The following is a 22461-nucleotide window of genomic DNA, read 5'->3' on the forward strand; positions in this document are numbered from 1 at the left end:
AGAAAGAAGGGATCTAATTTAGTCTGGATTGTGTCCTGTGTGCAGCAGGGGAAATCCTCTTGGTATTTTCTGTCTGCTAATATAATTGCACAAACTTGAACAACAATGCCAGGACTCCAGAAAACATTAGCCTCCTCCACTCTCCTGTGCTCAGAAGTCATTCATTTATATGGCTTCTGCTTTTGCTGTGTGTCTCACTGTCATAATTATTTGTCACAGCTCTAAAGATTGGCACACACACATTGACACCACCCTTGAACTTTGGCACTGCCATCAACCCAACATTTTCCTCAGAGGGGTATACCCCTGTGTTTGGTCTGTAGCACTTTAGATTCCAACACATAGGGTCAGCATTCCCTCTAAGAAGGAATTCCAGATGTTGTTGACTACCACTCCCAGCATCCCCAGCTGCATTGGCCTTTGGCTGGGAATTATGGGAGTTGTAGTCAACAACATCTGGGATTCCCTCTTAGAGGGAACACTGCATAGGGGCCTTCCATATGGCAAGAAACGACATGATGTGAGTTGCTTGTGAACAAGTTCCAAGTGCAAGTTTACTCATGGTCCACACGATCCTGGCAGTCTTCTGTCTTGCATCCCAGCACAAATTCATGCTCTGTTCAGATGCAGAGCAGAGTCCTTGCACGATGTTTGCAGTGCCACCTGCTGGCCTGCTCTTGCTTTCCAAGAAGAACTGATGTGATGGCTGCTTTTCTGGTGAATGGGGGAGATGGCTGTTTCTTCTCAAAAAGTAAGCGCTGGCCAGCAGGTGCTGCTGTAGAAATTACATGAGGACCCTGCTCTGTGTATGAACAGAGTGCGAATAGAAAGACTGGAAAGGAAGATGGAAGCGCGATGTCAGCAGGTGGAAGAGCATGAGTGTACTCATGCTTGGAATTTGCATGCAAGCTTCTCACATTGTGCAGCTTATTGCCATCTGGAAGAACCTCCAGAAAACTAGGGGGGAAGAGAGCCAGTGTGGTGTATTGTTTAGAGTTGTTGATTGATCCCTGTTTAGCTATGAAATAGACTGGGTGACTCTGGATCAGTGACTTATCTCTCAGTATAGACTACCTCGCAGGATTATGGTGGGGATAACCATGGACACTGCTCTGGGCTCCATGGAGGAAGATTGATTGATTGATAAAGTGCCGTCAAGTTGGTGTTGACTCTTAGCGACCACATAGATAGGTTCTCTCCAGGCTGATAATCCGTCTTCCACTTGGCCTTTAAGGTCTCTCATTGGTGCATTCATTGCTGTCGTAATCGAGTCCATCCACTTTGCTGCTGGCCGTCTTCTTCTTCACTTTCCTTCAATTTTCCCCACCATTATGGACTTCTTAAGGGAGCTGGATCTTCGCATAATGTGTCCAAAGTATGCTAGTCTGAGCCTGATCATTTGGGCCTCGAGTGAAAATTCTGGTTTGATTTGTTCTATGATCCATTTGTTTGTTTCCCTGGCTGTCCGTGGTATCCTCAAAAGTCTTCTCCAGCACCAAAGTTCAAAAGCATCAATGCTTTTTCTATTTTGCTTCTTCAAAGTCCAGCTTTCGCATCCGAAGAGTGTCACGGGGAAAACCATTGTCCGAACTATTCTAATCTTTGTAGGTGTAGACACATCCAGGCATCTAAATATCTTTTCCAAGGCCTTCATTGCAACCCTAACAACTGCTAATCTGTGGCCTGTTTCTTCACTGCTGGATCTTTTACTGTTGATGGTCGATCCTAAAAGGCAGAAACCATCTACCACTTCAATGTCTTCATTGTCAATTCTAAGGCTGGTTGCTGTACCTATTGTCATTAGTTTAGTCTTCTTTACATTTAACTGTAAATTAAGAAAGGAAGAAGAATTTAATTGTAAATAAAGGAGGAGGAAGTAGGATATAAATGTAATAATGAATGAATGAATGAATGAATGATTGAATGAATGAATGATATTACTACATACTGAAGACTGGGGGAAAAGATTCCTCCCCATAGAAAACTAGCATCACAGAGACAAAGTTAGGCTAGAATTCTTCTTCATGCTACACTTGCTTTCTATGTGCAAGGATTTTTATTTTTTTTAAATGGAGAAACATTCAGTCATGTGAGATTCCACTGGGAGCCTGAAGTTGTACAGCCCAGATATTAGGTTTACCACCACTGTGAGAATTAGGCCTGATAAATGGTCTTGTGGTAGCAAGCGTGACTTGTCCCCTTTGCTAAGCAGGGTCCACCATGGTTTGCATTTGCATGGGAGACTACCTGTGTGAGCACTGTAAGATATTCCCCTTGGGATGGAGCCACTCTGGGAAGAGCACCTGCATGCTTGCATGCAAAAGGATTCAAGTTTCCTGGCATCTTCATGACAGAACTGGGAGAGACTCCTGCCTGCAACCTTGGAGAAGCCTCTGCCAGACTGGGTAGACAGTATTGAGCTAGATGGACCAATGGTCTGACTTGGTATATCGCAGCTTCCTTTATTCCTATGGGTTATGAAATGTTTTGGTAGAGGACTTAGATTGGAAAGTTAAGAGTTCAGATCAGTATTGTAAATGTGTATGAAACACCAAAGACCCAGATACAGATAGTCTGACCAGTTATTTACTATATGACATCATTTTAAATAAAACTATATTTCAAAGCACCAGAGTGCTTGACAATTGTCCCAGTGACATCAACAGCTACTTGTCTGGTGGCTATAGGCCACCTCCATCCTCAAAGGCAAGATACCTCTCAATCCCAGTTGGAGGGGAGCAACAGCAGCAAGAGAGAGGGCATGACCACAGCTCTTGCCTGTGAGTTTCTCAGAGGCATCTGGTGGGCCACTGTGTGGAACAGGGTGCTAGACTAGATGGGCCTTGAGCACATCCAGCAGGGCTATTCTTTTGTTCTTATGTATTCATTGGCCAGAGCGCTGGAAGTTAAGACAAGGTCTGCAACCTAAGACTTATCCAAAATGCCCCCCCCCCATCCATTTTCTTCACTTAGCTCTCAAGCAGTGCAAATTGGGGGTGGGGGCTAATTTGAGCAAATTTTCATGAGGGAGCTGAGACATTCTGACAAATGTCTCAGTCTGCAGATGGCTGCTTTCTTTCCCCTCTAGAACAGGGGTGGGGAACCTTGGCCCTCCAGCTGCTTTTGAACTACAACTCCCATGGGAGTTGTAGTTCAAAAACATCTGGAGGGCCAAGGTTCCCCACTTCTGCTCTAGAAGCACCCTCAGAATGACTCTAGCAGCATCCTTCACGAGGCATTCCAAGGGGAAATACATGAGAGCTAAGACCATGAGAGGAGGAGAGCTGGTCTTGTGGTAGCGAGCATGAGTTGTCCCCTTTGCTAAGCAGGGTCTGCCCAGGTTTGCACTTGAATGGGAGACCACATGTGAGCACTGTGAGATATTCCCCTTAGGCGATGTGGCTGCTCTGGGAAGAGCACCTACATGCTTGGACACAGAAGTTCCAAGGTCCCTCTCTGGCATCTCTGGATCGGGCTGGGAGGGACTCCTGCCTGTGAACTTGGAGAAGCTGCTGCCAGTATGTGTAGACATTACTGAGCTAGATGCACCAATTAATGACAAACATTGAATCCACTCTCATTTCCTACCAGAGAAACTACTCTCAGAACACATCAGAAACAACGAAACCTAGTGCCCCATGGGCTTGTCGTTTGGGGGGTGGTTGGCACCCTATGTGCACTACATCACACCCTGCACTGGGCCACCTGGGTGCCCCCCAAGTGGAGTTATGGGGCTACTGAAATCCCCATTATTCCCTATGAGGGAAAAGCTTAAAGACACTTTTAAAAAACTTCAGAAATTCTTTAAAAACCACCCCTTTCATCAATTTCTTTTAAATCTGGGTGGTAGCAGGCACCCATTAGGGCACTACCAGCTGACCCACTCTTCTGCCCCCGAAACCCCTTTTCTGCCCCAAATCTGTCCCAAAGACATGCCAACTTCAAAAATTCTTTAAAAATCACCCCTTTGCCCAATTGCTTTGAAATCTGGGTGGTAGCTAGCTTCCTTGCACCCATTGGGCATGACCATCCACCACAACTGCTCTGGGTCACCCTGTTCCCCCGCCCCACGGGAGTTATAACTAAGGCTGCTGATATCTCAGTTATTTCCTATTGGGGAAAGCTTAAAGACATGCACACTTCAAAAATCATTTAAAAATCAGCCCTTTGCCCAATTTCTTTGAAATTTGGGTGGTAGCTTCCACCCATTGGGCAGTACCACCCACCCCACTCTTTTGCCCCTGGAACCCCATTTTTACCCTGAATCAATTCAGATTCAGAAAATTCGGGTACAAATTGAATCTGGAGTTATTTGGGGGGGCAGATTTGGACCCAAAACAAATTGGGGGTGATTTGATTTGGATATAAATAAAAAAAATTGATTTGTGAACATCCTTATTTAAAATTCACAAATTAAAATACACGACAATAAAAACAATAGAATAAAATTATTAAAACAAGTTTTTAAAATTATTAAAATTAATTCTAATTAAAAGCCTGAGAGAACAGGAGGGTCTTGAGGTTTTTCCTGAAAACAGAGGATGAGATGCTCTTATTTCAGCAGGGAGTTTATTCCAAAGCCCTGGGGCAGCCACAGAGAAAGGTCGGTCCTGGGTTGCCGCCAAACGTGCTGGTGGCAACTGTAGCCAGACCTCTCCAGAAGATCGTAACAGGCAGCAGGGATTATGACAAAGGTGGTGCTCTCTCAAATAGCCTGTACCCAAGCCATTAAGGGCTGTATAGGTAATAACCAGCACTTTGTATTTCACCCGGAAGCATTTTGTCGCCCACCCCCCAATTTGGAGAGATCCTTTTGGAGCTCCTCTCAATCCATTTTTCGATATCACTACCCTAAATAGCTTGGTGTCATCTGCAAATTTAGCTACCACTCTGCTTACCCAAATTTCTAGATCATCTATGAATAAATTAAAAAGCTATGGTCCCAGTATAGATTCCTGGGGGACCCTACTTCTTATTTCCTCCATTTAGAGAACTGTCCATACCTACCCTCTGAGAAGGGGAGGAGAGCTGGTCTTGTGGTAGCAAGCATGACTTGTCCCCTTAGTTAAGCAGGGTTCACCCTGGTTACATATGAATGGGAAACTAGAAGTGTGAGCACTGGAAGAGATTCCCCTCAGGGGATGGAGCCACTCTGGGAAGAGCAGAAGTTTTCAAATTCCCTCCCTGGCAGCATCTCCAAGAGAGGGCTGAGAGAGACTCCTGCCTACAACCTTGGAGAAGCCACTGCCAGTCTGTGAAGACAATACTGAACAAGATGGACCGATGGTCTCACTCAGTATATGGCAGCTTCCTCTGTTCCTCTGTTTCCCGTCCTTCAGCTAGTTACCAGTCCACACATGAACCTGTCCCCTTATCCCACGACTGCTAAGTTTACACAAGAGTCTTTGATGAGGAACATTGCTGAAAGCTTTTTGAAACTCCAAGTATACTATGTCAACTGGATCAACTTTACCCACATGCCTGTTGACACTCTCAAAGAACTCCAAAAGGTTGGTGTGGCAAAATTTACCTTTGCAGATGCCATGCCGGTTCTCCTTCAGCAGAGCCTATTCTTTTCTATGCTTAACGATTTTATCCTTGGGAATGCTTTCCATGAATTTGCTAAGCACGGACTTTAAGCTAACCAGCCTGTAATTTCCCAGATCTCCCCCCAGATCCATTTAAAAAAAAAAAAAAATCAGTGTTACATTGGCTGCTGTCCAACGTAGAGCCAGATTGTAGGAATACAGTACATATTTTTCTAGAAGGTTGGTAATTTCATATTTTTCATTTATTGTGAACCGCCCAGGGACCTTTATGTAAGGGGCAGTATCTAAATGTATTAAATAAGTAAGTAAGTTAGTGCATACATACATACATACATGTATTAAATGTATTTAATGTATTAAATTAAAAAATACATAACATTTGGGTTCTCTTGGCTGGATGCTATCTGGTCCTGGCAATTTGTTAATTTTTAATTTTTCCAGACAGTTTAGAACGTCATCTCTCATCACCTCTGTCCAACTCAGTTCTTTAGCTTCTGGCCTTGAGAAACTCAGTTTAAGCACAGAATGTTCGCAGTATCCCCTGCCATGAAGACAAATGCAAAGAACTCATTTAGTGGTTTTGCAAATGACCTCTGAGCATGCATGGAGGTCACTAAAATGGCATCCACTCGTGTGCAGAGGCCTGAACGGACCCGAAGAAGGCCCGAACCGGGCCTCTGCCAGACCTGTCTGCTCTGTGGTAGGTCGGGGGCAAGCCCCCCCCTCCAACAGCCATCATCCCAGTCGCTACTTACTCCCCTCCCACCGGTTCTACTCCCCTCGCACCTGCTACTTACTCCCCTCCTGCCCGCTTTACTCCCCTCCTGCCCGCTGTAGCCTTAGCCAACCCCCTTAACCTTTACTAGTAAAGGGGAATCCTCACCTGATTCCCCTTTCCCAGCAGAGCTCCGAGCCGGCTCAGTTCAAACCGGGCCCAGTTCAGTGCAAACTCGGAGCAGCCAAGGCTGGCCCGATCTGACCCCAAATCGGCTTAATGCCAAGTCGGCTTGACTTCGCCTGGTTCAAACTGAGCCGGCTGTCACTCACTCACACACACCACCACCACCACCACCACCACCATAAGCACCTATTTGCTGAACCTGGTACGTGCTATCATTCTTATGATCATTTTATCTCTTTGACCAGCTAGCACAGCCTTCTGTCTGCTCTTTACCTGGTTCTACTCTGTCCCCTTCTGGTTTATCTGAAGCATTTACACCCTTGCACCTGCCCAGCGCCTGTCGGCTATCCTCCAGGCATCATTTTAAAAGATGCTCTGCAACCTTTTTTATTTTAAGCGCCCGCAGTCTGGTCCCATCCCTTTTGTACAGGCTTGTCTTGTCCCAAAATGTATATCAGTACCTAACAAATCTAAACCCCTCCTCCCGGCACCACCATCTCATTCATGCATTGAGACCCCTCAGCTCTGCATGTCTCACTGGCCCTGCATGTGGAACAGGTAGCATCTCTATGAATGCTACTTTGCAGGTCCCAGACTTCAGTACTCTACCTAGCAGCCTAAATTTGGCTTCCAAGACCTCCCAGCTGCATTTCCCAACGTTGTTGGTGCCGATGTGCACCACAACAGCTGGCTCCACCCCAGCACGGCTGAACAGCCTATCTAGATGCTGCATGATATCCACAACCTTTGCACTAGGCAGGCAAGTCACTATGCAGACTACATGTGGGTCACAGACCCCTCTCTTTATGCCCCTAATGATTGAATCTTCCAATACTAGAAGGCTCACACCCAGAGGAGTATCCCCATGCAAGAGGAAATATGGGCACATAACCCAAGGAAGGGGTCCTTTCTAAGGTAGCATTTCCCTCTTCCTGAGTCTGGAGGTGGCCTTTAGCCTTCCGACTAGTAGCCACTGATAGACCTCTCCTCCATGAAGTTATCCAAACCCCTCTTCAAGCCATCCAGGTGTTGGCTGTCACCACATCTCGTGGCAGAGAATTCCATAAGTTGATTATGCATTGTGTGAAAAAGTACTTCTGTTGTTTGGTCCTAGATTTCCCAATTTAATGGGACGACCCCTGGTTCTGGTGTTATGGGAGAGGGAGAAGAATTTCTCTCTATCCACTTTCTCTACACCATGCATGATTTTATAGACCTCTATCGTGTCTCCCTGCAGTTGTCTTTTTTTCTAAACTGAATAGCCCCAGATGTTGTAGCCTTGCCTCATAAGGAAGGTGCTCAAGGTCACTTTTGGCAAACCTTGCAGGGGTCAGATTGGTCTTGAAAAGATGCTTCTTGGGGGAGGCATCTTGCCACCCCAATGGAACCCCAAGAATCTGCCACTTGTGGCAACTGCCTCACCTCGCCTCATGGAAGGCCGCTCCTGTGCTGCCTACCCATCGTGTGCCAGTAAGGACAGATCTTTCTTTCTTTCCTTGAATGTTTCCTTTAAAGTTTGGCATGAGTGACATCTGGACATAAGAACAGCCCTGCTGGATCAGGCCCAAGGAAGCTCATCTAGTCCAGCATCCTGTTTCACACAGTGGCCCACCAGATGCCGCTGGAAGCCACAGGCAGGAGTTGAGGACATGCCCTCCCTCCTGCCGTTACTCCCCTGCAACTGGTACTCAGAGGCACCCTGCCTTTGAGGCTGGAGGTGGCCTATAGCCCTCTGACTAGTAGCTGTTGATAGACCTCTCCTCCATGAAGTCATCCAACCAAACTCTTCTTAAAGCCATCCAGGTTGTTGGCTGTCACCACATCTTGTGGCAGAGAATTCCACAAGTTGATCTGGTGTTGCCTTGCAGCACACTCCTCAAAGTATGTGTGCAGGGGAGTGGTGTTCCTTTCTCTGAAATCACCACAGGCCCCGAAACAGAAACAGCAAGGACACCAGAAAGTAGGAGAGAGATTTGAATAATATGCCTCCCACCACATCGCCAGCATTTCTCTCCACTGCCCCAAACATGCAGCTTTTGATCACAGTGTATAGTTTATAAAAACTGCATTGGGGATCTTTTAGCTCAAAAGGTGGTGCGAAAAGCCTCATGTATTTGCTAAATAAAATAAAATAACATAACATAAAATAACATAAAATAAGGCAGGGGAACTCCTTTTGGTTACTTCTTCCGGGCGGCTGCTAGATTTTCCTCACAGTCCCCCAAGACATTGTTCTGGGGCTACATGGGCAAAAAAAGGGGGCCCATCACAAAAAGATAGTAGCCAGCATTTCCTGTAACAGGGATTCCCAGATGTTGTTGCTGTCTACAACTTCCATCATCCCCAGTTGCAATGGGCTTTGGTTGGAGATTATGAGAGCTGTGGTCAGCAACATCAGGGAATCCCTCTTATAGGGAACACTGCTGGTAACTGCCATTTTCCCCCACCTGGAAGAGTTTACCAGAAGAGGCTCTGCCTCTCCTTTCAAGCTTTGCATAGGGCCGTGACAGATGATACAGCATCCCAGCACATGCGATAAGGAAGGGGTTGTGATGTTGGCGGAGGATGTCCTGACCTACTTCATGTAGGGGAGTGTAGTTCTCCTATGGCATTCTGTTGCAAGGGCACCCCTAACAATCCTGCCACCTCTGTGTGAGTGCTTCGGCCACTTGTTTGGCAAACCAGCCTCAGTTGTTTGGTGTTCTTTTGACAGAGAGGAGCAATGTGCAGAAGGCCTCCTCTGGGATTGAAAAACACAATGTGGGGAACTGTTGGAGAAGGAGATCACCATGCAAAGGATGGGGAGGGACCATGGGCCTTCTGCCGTGCAGTGCGAACACAGGCGCTGCTAAGCCAGAATGATAAATTACAATCATATGAAACGCAGCTGATGCGGCCAGCTTGCCAGGAGTCGGAGCAGACAACTTTGCTGCTCGCAAATTAAAAATCTATTATTTACAGTGCGATGAGGAGGTTTGCCAAATGTTTTCAGAACAATAGTCAAGGCAGGAGGATCTGCAACATGTCTGATAAGAGGAGCATTTTGCAAATGCATTCTCTTTGGTTCACTCTTGTCTCTGAAGTTGTTTTGATTCTGACTTGGAAGTACCAGGAAAGCTGGATTTTATTAATTTACTTGGGAATTCTCTTGCCATTGCAGGGTGGGGGTGAGGTTGCATCTCACTGATGGTAGGGATCCGAGGTTTCCCCACATTCCTTTATTGTTCCATGGGTTTCCCTGCCCTGTGTTCCATGCAATCTCCTGAATCCTAGTTTAACTCTCAGAATGTCTATAATTAATTCTCAAATTGGAGCATCTGCAGTTTTTTGTAGCGTTCACTTCCTTAAGTTCATTTCCATCTTTCTCCCCCTTCTGAGTTGCTGATAAGTGAACTGATTCAAGACTGCAAAAAGCCCTCTTGATGTAATTGGCTGACATCCAGGCAAAGGCTGCCCTGGTAAAGGAGAATGGCGGGGCGGGGGGGGGGGAAGCCTGCATTCGAACAAATGGCAACCAACCAAGAGGCACCCACAGAATACGGCTGCAGAGCTGAGTGGATGCTCAGACTTGCCCAGTCTCATGTGCTCTCGCTGTGCTTGCACAACCAAGAGAGTGGATAGCTTTGCATCGTCCCCTGCAACAACGTCCCTTGTGGACTGAGGAAGAGGTTTTGCAGCAGGAGGCATGCCACAGGTGGTGCAAGCACACCATGCTGCACCAGTTTGGAATGCAAACCCCAGTCCTAGCTTTGCGGAACTAGCTAGTTCTTGTTCTTTGCACGAGTGAAGTGTTAGTCCGGATGTCAGCCGCTGCATGTATGACTAAATCAAGATCCTTTTACTGCCGTGATTCTCTGGCCTGCACCGGTGGTCCTGTGCATTGGCAGTGGGTGGGGTGGGGGGAGATTACAGGTGACCCTTGTTATTCACTTTGGAATAAGCTTGCTGCTGAAATAAGAGCATCCCCTTCTCTGTTTGTTTTCAGGAAGGACTTCAAGAGCCTCCTTTTCTCTCAGGCTTTTAATTAGAATTAATTTTAATAATTTTTAAAACTTGCTTTAATAATTTTATCCTATTGCTTTTATTGTCATGCATTTTAATTTGTGACTTTTAGGTATTTTAAATTTTGTACATCACCTAGAGATATACATATTGGGCGATATAAATATATGATAGATAGATAGATAGATAGATAGATAGATAGATAGATAGATAGATATTCATGAGGGTTCCATTCTGGCCTGCAACCACAGATAATGAAACCTTAAGTCAATGAGAATCAAAGGGGGGGGGTAGGTTCCGGAGCTCAGAGAAATGAAATGAAAAATCACTGAAAATACAGAGTAAAAGCAGAAATAAGGATGCAGCACAGCACTGTTTCTTGCTCACCTTAGCTCTCTGCTTTCCCACTCTTCAGCTCCTCCAGCAAGGGTCCTCAGCTCCACCAGTGTCAGGTTTCTTCACCCGCACCTAAAGTCCAGCACTTAGCAGCACAAGCTCTTGGTCTGGTTGGTTGGAAGGTTGGCAAAACAGGCAGCACAAAATTAAACTGAATTGAATTAAACCAAAGTAGAGGCGTTACTTCACTCCACTGCTGGGAAAACCAAAAATCAAATGCAGAGGAGTTAACTCACGACACTGTGGTGGTGCTGGAGTTCATTCACAGCACTCCAGCCAGCTCCAGTCTTCTGCTTGGTGCACCAATCAGTGAGCAGAAGAAGGCCCTGGAGAGGCAGACCTGCTGCTGGCATCGTCCTTGTTATCCTCACCCCTGAAGCTGCAGAAAATGAGGGTGTTGCTTTCTGATGATGACTCTGAAGATGTGCTGCTGGGTGTGGCTACCTTTTCAAAGTAGCTGGTGAGGGTGCTTTGCCTGGCCTTGCTTTGTAGAACCCAGTAGGTGTCTTTATAGGGCTGCAAAGCAGCCTTCAGCTGCCTTTTGAAGTTGATGCTGTGCTCCATCAGGGGATCAAGTTCGAAGACCTTGTCAGCCAACGCAATCCTCAGCTGAAGAATTTCAGACATCCCCTTTGTGGTGAAGGACCTGGGGAGTTTTCACAATGGAGGGAAGTAAGAAATGGGCTCCATCAGGGATTTATACTGCAACCGGTGCTCTTTTAAATGTATTCATAAATGATCTAGAAGTTGGGGAAAGCAGCGAGGTGGCCAAATTTGCAGATGACACCAAACTATTTAGGGTAGTGAAATCCAAAGCAGATTGTGAGGAGCTCCAAAAGGATCTCTCCAAACTGGGGGAGTGGGTGACAAAATGGCAAATGTGGTTCAACACTGGCAAGTGTAAAGTGATGCACATTGGGACAAAAAACTCCAACTTCAAGTATATGCTGATGGGATCTGAGCTGTCGGTGACTGACCAGGAAAGAAATCTTGGGGTCGTGGTGGACAGCTTGTTGAAAGTGTCGACTCAATGTGCAGCAGCTGTGGAAACGGCCAATTACATTCTAGGGATCATTAGGAAGGGGATTGGAAAACTTCATGGAGGAGAGATCTATCAACGGCTACTAGTCAGAGGACTATAGGCCATCTCCAGCCTCAAAGGCAGGATGCCTCTGAGTACCAGTTGCAGGGGAGTAAGAGCAGGAGAGAAGGCATGCCCTCAACGCCTGCCTGTGGGTTCCCAGTGGCATCTGATGGGCCACTGTGTGAAACAGGATGCAGGACTAGATGGTCCTTGGACCTGATCCAGCAGGGCTGTTTTAATGTTCATCTCCTCCTCTTTCTCCACTTCTTCCTCACTATCAGGAGCTGTCTGGACTATGCCCTCCAATTCCTTGTCTGTCAATTCCTCCGGATGGGTTAGGAGGAGTTCCTCCACCTCCATGAAGCTCCACAGAAATGGCTCAAAAGAGGCTCCCAAAGGCTCCACTGCAATAGCTCCAGAAAGCCTCCAAAAACTCCAGAGCATTGGCTCCTGAAGGCCCCTAATGGCTCCCCAAAAAGTTGTGAAACTTTTTACCACAGAGGTCAAGTATCACCACTCTGATAGCTGAGAATGTGGATGATCTGCAAGCTCTACTCATGAAAGCCAAGGAGCACAGTGAAAAAATGGAACTATGACTAAATGTAAAGAGGACTAAACTGATGACAATGGGTGCAGCAACCAGAATTGACAATGAAGACATTGAAGTGGTGGATAGCTTCTGCCTTTTAGGATCAACCATCAACAGTAAAGTTTAGTTTACTGTTTAAAGTTTAAAGGATCCAGCAGTCAATAAATACGCCGCAGACTAGCACTTGGTAGGGTTGCAATGGAGGCCTTGGAAAGCGTATTTAGATCTAATTTTAGGCTAAATTTAGGTATTTAGTTGTGATGTGTCTACACCTACAAAGATTAGAATAGTTTGGACAATGGTTATCCCCGTGACACTCTATGGATGCGAAAGCTGGACTTTGAAGAAGCAAGATAGAAAAATCATTGACACTTTTGAACTTTGGTGCTGTAGAAGACTTTTGAGGATACCATGGACAGCCAGGAAAACCAACAAACTGATCCTAGAACAAATCAAACCAGAATTTTCACTCGAGGGACAAATGACCTCAAACTCATGAGGTCAAACTATCATACTTCGGACACATGATGCGAAGATCCAGCTCCCTTGAGAAGTTCATAATGCTGAGGAAAGTTGAAGGAAAGAGAAGAGGACAACCAGTAGCAAGGTCCATGGACTCATATACGACAGCAGTGGATGCACCACTGAGATACCTGAAAGGCCAAGTAGAAGATAGATCATCCTGGAGAAAATCTATCTATGTGATCGCTAAGAGTCGACACCAACTTGACGACACTTAATCAATCATCAATCAATCTATTGCCCAACCACAGATATGCGAAACCACGAGTGTAGTAGGTCAGTGCAGAAAAATATGTGCTTATTGCAGAATCCCAATGTGTTTCAAGGCAAGCAATGTGTTCTTCATCAGGGGAAAAGAATTAAGATACAACAGTGTTCCAAAGTATACCTCTTTTCTTAGCTTCAGTCTGGGTTCAAAGTATCTCAGGTTACAAGACTGGGAAAAACTTGGAGAATCGTTGCCAGCAAGAGGAAACCAAGCTAGATGGACAGATAATCTGATCTGGGATATGGGAGGGTCACATTTTGTGAGAACAGGTTTCTTGCACAGTTCTCCTTCATTTCAGTAGGGCTTCAGCAGGAGAACTTGATGCTGAGTGGTGTCCTTGGTGCATGCACAGGCGGTTGCAGAGATCATAATGAGGCACCCATTTCACTATGCAGAGCACAACCTGTGGCATAATTTCACAAGAGCAATGCATGTCTTCTGTGTGGCTAAGCTGACTACTCCTTGGTCTCCTTAAGCATAGAAAAAAGCATAGAAATCCTAGGAAGAGTGGAGAATTCACTGAGGAGCTGCCAGGGATAGGAGGACGCATTGGGAGTGACTGCCACCTTCTGGGGAGATGAGGGCATCATAACCACTGGTTTATCCCGAGAGGTGTAGCTTGTGTAGGCTCCCTGACCCAACCACCGAACTCACTCTTGCTGGTCTGGGTGTAAGTGAGACTTGTATCCAGCCCACTCAAAGACTGGGGGATGGAATTTGATACCAGGGCCCTCCAGGGCCTCTGCAAATGTCAAATTTGTTACACTCCTTGACACATCAGACCAAGATACTATTGGCACTGTGTGCACTGAAGTACAGGCCATTTCACACAATATTTCTTTTTTAGGAGTAAACTTAAGACAGGGGTTCTCAAACTTGGGTCCCCATATGTTGGACTACAACTCCCATCATTCCTGGGCCATTGTGGCTGGGCATATGGGAGTTGTAGTCCAACAGCACCTGGAGACCCAAGTTTGAGAACCCGTGGCTTAGGACATTTAAGACGATTAAGACATTTTGTACACCTTAAATGTAATCGCTGTATATGGCAAAACAGTGTATTGTAGAAGGATGTACATAAAAACAAAATGACAGATCCTGATAATATAACCAAAAACAACAAAAATCACTAAATATGTGAATATAAATTATATTGAAAATAGAACAATTAAATATACATGATGATCTGGATAAATATAAATCTGATGTAATAACCAAACATTTATAACTATATCTATATATCTCTATATCTCTATCTCAGGCGCCTAACAATGATAGGGCAAGGGGAGACAGTTGTCTGGGGGCCCCACTGCCTGGAGGGGCCCCCCAGAGGCACCTCACGTGACTCCCCATTGCCCCCTGCCCAGCCCCATAGCCTCTCAGCCACTTGCCCTCTTCGCCGTCTCTCCAGCTTGTTCTCCTGGCCCGCAATGGAAGCAGCAGCCCAGCTGCCAAGAGCTCCTTTTCTCCCGCCTCTCAGCTGATCGGCGGGTGGGCAATGGGGCTTCCACCGAGGCCTCCGTGTAGGCCGCAGTGAAGTCTGAACTCGAGTAGGGCCCAAGCCAGCCAGGAAGGAGGAGGCAGCCAGAGTGTTCTCTGCAGCAGAAGACCCCTTGCTGCCCTGCCCAACCCAGCCCAGCATTTGCCAGGTAGAGTGTGAACTCCTTTTTGTGGTTACCTTTCCCGCCCCCCCCCCCCCCCCGGATATATAGGGATCTGCTTGCCATAGGGCTTGGATATGGGGGGGGGGAGGAGGGACCGAGAAGTCTCTGAATATTTATTTTGAAACAGCTTGGAAAATTTGCTGACTTAAAAAAAACTATCTAAAAAGTCCTATAAGTGGCTTGTTTCATGGCAGAAAATTGCAAAAACTTCTGGAACAGTATTTTATTAATTTTATTTATTCATTCATTCATTTATAAATGCACTTATGTTCAAGTTGTTTTGCAACCCAGAAGGTCTGAGTGAGAACTGTGAAGCATGTGTGGTGCTTTTATTTTATTTTTCTTGTGTGTGAACTGCTCCCCAATAACTTGCAGGGACTTCAGGGTAAATCTGGCCAACATGTGAATGCAGCACCTCCATTCCAGAGGAGGAGAGGTGTCTTAAAGGGCTTTAAAAGCCTCCTGTGAAAAACCTCCTGCAATCAAACTTGACTGAATTTGTTCAGAATTCTGAGAAAACAAACATAGGCTCACACTGCATGGTTGAAAGTCTCCTTTGCTAATCTGCAGCGAGGGGCCCATTTTAATCATTCATCTTTCTAGTGTGTTCTAGGCATTAAAAGTAATACAAATGTATAGTACTCAATGTATATCACTATATATTGTGACGTGTGTGTGTATTCAGTGAAATGTATTTGCAGGCAGCATACTTATTTTGGAATATCAGACTTAAATCCTTGGGGGCCTGGGGTGTGCGGAGGCCCTGGACTTGGGCGGGGGGGGGGGGGCCATTTTAAAATCTTGTCTCTGGGCCCACTCCAACCTTGCTACGCCCCTGCTCTATCTATATCTATATAAAATAAATATAAAACTATATATAACTCTCTATATATCCATCTATCTATCTGTCTGTCTATCTATCTAATCTATATCTAATAGGACAATAATATCAAAAACGATGGAACCACAAACAGATTTCGAGTATTATACGCTGTTTCAGTGTGTCTTTTCCAAGAGTCCAACAAATTCAATTAATCTTCGATAAATATCAGCAGTTGTGTCTTTCTATTGTTTTTATGATGGATGATGAGTACTTCTCAGTGGGAAGTTATCGGTCCTTTCCCATCATCTGTCCATTCTGTCTCCCCAGAGGTTTCGAGGAGACAGAATGGGCAGATGACAAGATGGCTGCTTTTAAAGCTGTTCTTCACCTGGTGGAGCCTTGCGACCGTAAGTCACCCTGGTCCTGCCAGGGGGCAATGGTTAAAAGGGGGCGGGGGTGCAGGCAGGGAAGAGTTCATGCTCCCCCATCCTCTCCCACCCTTCATTGTCGTCGTGCTATGCCCCACGTGGGTTCTGCCTTCATCTACTGCAAAGCAAATGCCTTGTCCTTCTCATCCCCAGTCTCTGTTGCCATATTTCTCTGCCTCTTCACACACCAAGCTTTCCTTTCCAGACTGCCCTTTGGTCCCTCAAGCCTTGACCATGCAGTTTTTTCATCAGGTCCCACGTTTTAATACTAAGGAGTTCTCAAACTTGGGTCCGCAGATGTTGCTGGACTTCCATCATCCCAGCCAAAGACCATTGAGGCTGGGGGTGAAGGGAGTTGATGTCCAGCAGCATCTAGGGACCAGTGTTCCCTTTAATAGGGATTCCCAGATGTTGTAGACTACAAATGCTATCATCCCCAGCCAAAGGCCATTGCAGCTGGAGATGATGGGAGTTGCCGTCAACAACATCTGGGGATCAACACTGCTGGAGACCCAAGTTGGAGAATTCCTGCACTAACCATTTCCTCTTGAGTCAGTGAGAATCGTAGCTTGCTCAGCTCTGTCTGAAGTTCTCTGGATGGTGTTTAGCAAGTCACTCTCCTACACTGTAACAAACTCCTCGGGTCTCCTTTGCAGACATACATTTTTCCTGAAGCATCTTACTCCATTGCTGTAGGCTGATGGTCTGTATTTGGGCACAATTCAAGGGGCTGATTAGCACATTTAAAGCCTGAAAGAGCTTAAAACCAAGATGCCTAAAAGACTATCTCCCCCATATCCTATCTATCTATCTATCTATCTATCTATCTATCTATCTATCTATCTATCTATCTATCTAATTTGTACACTGCTCCAAATTTTCATCTCTGGGCGGTTAACAATAGCATAAAACCAGCTCAAAACATATACAAAAAACTTAAAAACAATTTAACAATTTAAAAATAAACCAGAGATTAAAACCCCAAAATATTAGGAAGCTGAGAAAGCTTGGGTGAAAAGATGGGTTTTCAGGTGTTTTTTAAAAAATTGCCAGAGATGGGGAGGATCGTATCTCAGCAGGGAGCGCATTCCACAATCCCAGGGCAGTGACCGAGAAGGCCCGTCTCTGTGTAGCCACCAAACGAGTTGGCGGTAACTGGAGACGGATCTCCTTTAACTGTAGTTTCATATGTAACTACAACTGGTGAGGGCCTCTTGAGTAGCCCATCACCTTCAGAGGTAGTCAGTGAGAAAACATGGGAGGGACTTCTTCACTGCAACATCTAGGCCAGGGTTGGCCCTCTTGCTAACTTCAAACTGTTGTTGGACTACAACTCCCATCATCCCTAGCTATTGGCCACAGGTGTTGAAAGCTGTAATCCAACAATAGCTACAGGGCCACAGACTGGCCATCATCGATCTGAGATGTGTAACTCCCTGTCCCTGGATATCTGCCTGGCCCTTTTGCTTTCGGTTTCGCTGACACCTGAAAACATTGTTTACAAGACAGGCCTCTGGTCTGCCTACTGTTTGATTTGTTGACTCTCTCTGTTTGGTCTGGCTTACCGGCTGTGTATCATTGACTGGTTTGGCCGTCTGTATGTTATTTTTATGGATGGCAACCATACTGGAGTCTCCTGTGAATGGAAAGATGGAATTAAAAATCCCTGTATGAATCCATGAATCAATGAATGAATTAAAGGCCTCTGTGAGCAACGTAGCAACAAGTTGGGTATGAATGAATGAATGAATGAGATGCTTTCTGACCTAAAGGGCTCTCAAAGCAGCACACAGCCATATTAAAATACAATGGCTGACACCCAGACAAACGAAGCGCTGGTGCCAACATCACTGTATGAGAGCTCGAGTGAAGGGCTGATTTTCTATCAATCTCCTTCTGAAGCTGTGACCCCCAGTAATATGTCTCTGAGGGCTGTGTAGCCTTCAAGGACATATTTTTGGGGTCAATGTCAACTTCAGAGGGAAGGTGAGAGGGATGGAAATTGCCCCTCCTCTGGAGTGCTCATGCAGCAATGGTGCATCAAAGCTTCCTTAATCTGGGATGCTGGACCGTGTAAACAGAAATGAACAGCACAGATTAAAAGATTCAGCAGTACAAAAACAGAGCCAGAAATACAAAAAACAATAGAGCTAGAGGAGAAACAACAGGTCTTATTTATGTATTTTTCTTTGTGAACTGCTTTGTGAACTTTGGTTGAAGAGCGGTATATAAATATTCATAGTAGTAGTAGTAGTAGTAGTAGTAGTAGTAGTAGTAGTAGTAGTAGTATGAGAGAGCAGGCAATAGTGTCTGGGATGTGACCAACACATATGTGACAGAGGTATTTCTTCCTTTTTTCATTCACTTTCCTCATCCTTGCCCCACTGCCTGCCCATTCACCCTATCTCTGCCCCCTTACTGCTGGCAGCCCACATCTCCCATCCTTAAGTCACATGTGCAGGTGTTGTTGTTGTTGTTGTTTGCTCCTATTCCAGAAGATATCTCTCTTTCTTCACTGAAATGGCAATGTTCTGTCAACATTCTGCTGCCGTTATCTTTACCTTGAGCCATTTGAATGCTTATGAACATTCTGTGACATCACAGCAGCTCAGCCATTGGTGGAAAGAGAAAAACCACCCATTGTATCGATGAGATTTCAGACTTGCTATCTAGTAACTCCCGCCTGCTTACATTGTGTTCACTCCCACCCATTCAGAAAGCAGTTTTCTGTCTGCCTGGTCTGGGTGTACACATACACACATACAAACACACAACAGACCTCTCCACAGCTCCAGCTGTCTGTGGTGTATTACATCAGCAGCGGGTGGGGCATGCCTTGGGACAAAACATCTCCCATCCAGCAGCATACGAGAAGGACTGTGGCTTCACCCATTTCAGAAGTTTGAGTAATAAGAATATTAATAATAGAATCCTCATGTTGAGATCACTCTCTTTTAACCTCTCGTTGCCAAGGCGGGTTCTAAAATAAGCCCAGCTGTGGCTGTTAAGTCCATTTACTATGGGCTGTTTTGTATTTTCGAGTCCAGCGTTCCCTCTTCCCCGCACCCGCCTCGTCCCTCCTCAGGTTCAGCTCTTTGTTTGTAATAGTCCTTGTCACGACAGAAGGTGCCAGAATCCAGCTGTTCTTTCCCGAACTTCTGGGAGGGAGGAGAGGCCTGGTTACATCTCGTTCTCGTAAATATGAAATCCAGTTCGAGCGAGTCTTTGAGCCGGGCCGTCACAATGCCCGTGGCAAGTGTATCATTGGAAACAGGCGTTGGGGGTGCGGGGGGGGGAGGTGGAGGAGCAAATGCAGCTCCACAAAACGCTCTTCAGGAAGACTGCCTGGTGTGTGAGGAGGAACAGAGTGTGTGTACTTCGTCCAGAGCCATTTCCCTGTTGATTACTTGTGCGTTCTAGCCAGACAGACAAAGAAGACAGCTTAGAGAAACGGCAGATGTGTGTTTTCCCCCAGCAAACATATCTGGAGGACTTTCTGCTGATTCTTCTCCCCCTCCCTCCCTCTCTCTGCACAAGACATGCACATTTGTTTCTTGTTTTGTAGAGCATCAACACACGTGTTTTGCTCGGAAATATTTGGCGGAAGTCTGACCATCAGAATGTAATCTTTTTTTTTTTTAAACCAGCAACAACGTGATGCATCTCTCAGAGAGAAACATGCATATGCTTTGTAACTTGTGGCGTGGGGTTCTGGAAGCACTTCAATACATGATGGCAGCTGGGCGGGGGTTAGCTGAGAATAAAAGACAGTACCTGGATATGAAGATCACACAATATTTCTAAAATTATGACTGGTGGTATGGATGGATTGGCCAGAGAGAGCTCTTTGTATACTTGTGACAAATTAGGGTCATTCACACAACCACTGAGGCTGGGGCTAGGGCTGGGAGGAAGGCAGGATACTACCTACCTTCCCTCATATGATCCGGAGCCCAACCAGGGCTCTGCCAGTCGCATGCCGAACACAAACAGCAGGCCAGTGAGCCATGCAGTGAATGAGTGGTGGGAGAGCAAAGTCTGGCCACGAGATATCCCACAATGCACCATACGAGCAGTGTGATAAATTTGGATATCTCCCAGCTGCCGGGCCACTCCTTCCCCCAGCTCTGTGGTAAGTATGGCTGCTGGTAGCCTGAAAGGAGCTACCAACACACAACTGGGCAGAGAGGTGGGAGGCACATGTGAATCCTCCTACCTCACTTTTACCCAGCAGAGGAGCATCAGGATTGCTCACGACCAGCCTTACCCAGTCCAGCACGCCTGACCCAGACCAGGCAGGTTGTGAGAATGACCTCACTGTGCACTTTGGGGAAGCCCAAAATATCCCCCCTCAAACCCCGCAGGGACCATCAGGCAAATAAATATGAATGTTTCCAGCTCTTATTCCTCAAATCTGATGCTGCTTCAATCCTTCCAGGGTGGCAAGGCGGGTGCTTTGAAGATGGGATTTAGATCGAGAAACCACACACACTCATAGCAATGGGGACATGCAGACTGACTATAATCCTGCTCTCAAGAAGGAAGAGCTGTTTCTCATCAAGCCCGAGGAAGGGTCTGAAATGACCACGTTCTGAGCACGTGACAAGAGCCACGGATGGTCTCATCAGCCTAATCTGATGTCAGAAGCCACTGACATACGTAGCAAGAGCCTGAGGTGCATCTTGTTAGTCGTGACAAATGGAGAAAGAGATTCAGGGTAAGGGTGCCTGATTTGTAATAAAAGCTATTAGGCATTCTGAAAATTTCTAATTGTGTGAAGTGCCTCATTGTCTCCTTGCATTTCCTTTGCCAGAGACTGAGGCGCTTCACATGACACATGACGAGGTTCTGCGGCGAGAGATTGGCCGCCCACACAGCTGCCAGCTCTGTCACGGAGCCGGCAGGGGCTGCAGGGATCGGGGGCTGCGTGCCCCTCAGGAATCCCAAGATGCCCCACGCGAGCACGTGGGGCATCCTGGAGAGACCCCCAAGTCCAGGAAGCTGCTTGCAGCCTCCCAGCAGGGGTCTCCTCATGTGTTGCCACGGTGTGGAGCCACGCCACTCACTGTGCTAGTTAGCAGAGCACTAGTTCGCTAGCCTTGTTTAAGGGGAGGGGTACTTTAGGTGATTTGTTCCTTGGAGCTGTGCGACTCCCGTGGCAGCAGAGGACCAGGAGATATCAGGCTAGGCTCCCTTCGCCCAATTTCTCCGGGTTGTGTGAACAGCTTCTTTCTGTTCCTTCCTGTTCTCCTCATTTGGGCAGGACTTCCGTTTTCTGAAGGAGGTCTTCTTCCTGTTTATAGCTTCCCTGACTCTACTTGTTAGCCACGCTGGCATCCTCCTGAACTTGGTGGTACCTTTCCTCCTTCTTGGTATACATTCCAACTGAGCTTCTATAATTGTGGTTTTAAATATGCTCCATGCTTTGAGTGATTGGACCCTCCTGACTTTCCCCTTCAGCTTCCTTTTTACCAATCCCCTCATATTTGAGAAATTTCCTCTTCTGAAGTCCAGCGCATCAATGTTGGACTTGCTTGGCAGTGCTCCGCTCTCATATAAGCTGAACTGGGTCACACTATGGTCACTATTCCTCAATGGTTCTACAATGACATCTCATGTCCTGGGCACCAGACGGGATTAAGTCTAAGGTCGCCTTCTCTCTGGTTGGTTCTGCGACTAACTGTTGTTAAGACACAGTCATTTAGCATGTTTAGAAATTTGACCACTCTTTCATTACCTGCACTTGAATTTGTCCAGTCTATGTGAGGGTAATTGAAGTTGCTCATTATTACAGCCCCGTCTGTCTTTGACGCTTCTGTTATTTGCTTCTCCAACTCAGGTCACTCTCAGCGTTTTGATCCGGAGGGCGATAGTCCCCATTAACACATTTCTTTCAGTCCTCGAATTGCCACCCATAATTATTTTGTGGAACACTCTGTTCCTCCTAGGTTTCTAGCTTGTTGGATTCTATCCCTTCTTTAATTTTATTTATTTATTTATTTATTTATTTATTTATTTATTTATTCAATTTTTATACCGCCCTTCCAAAATTATTATTATTATTATTACATTTATATCCCGCTCTTCCTCCAAGGAGACCAGAGCAGTGTACTACTTACTTAAGTTTCTCTTTCACTACAACCCTGTGAAGTAGGCTAGGCTGAGAGAGAAGTGACTGGCCCAGAGTCACCCAGCAAGTCTCATGGCTGAATGGGGATTTGAACCCGGGTCTCCG

This window comes from Hemicordylus capensis, chromosome 1 (assembly GCF_027244095.1).
Source record: "Hemicordylus capensis ecotype Gifberg chromosome 1, rHemCap1.1.pri, whole genome shotgun sequence".
NCBI classification, from domain to species: Eukaryota; Metazoa; Chordata; class Lepidosauria; order Squamata; family Cordylidae; genus Hemicordylus; species Hemicordylus capensis.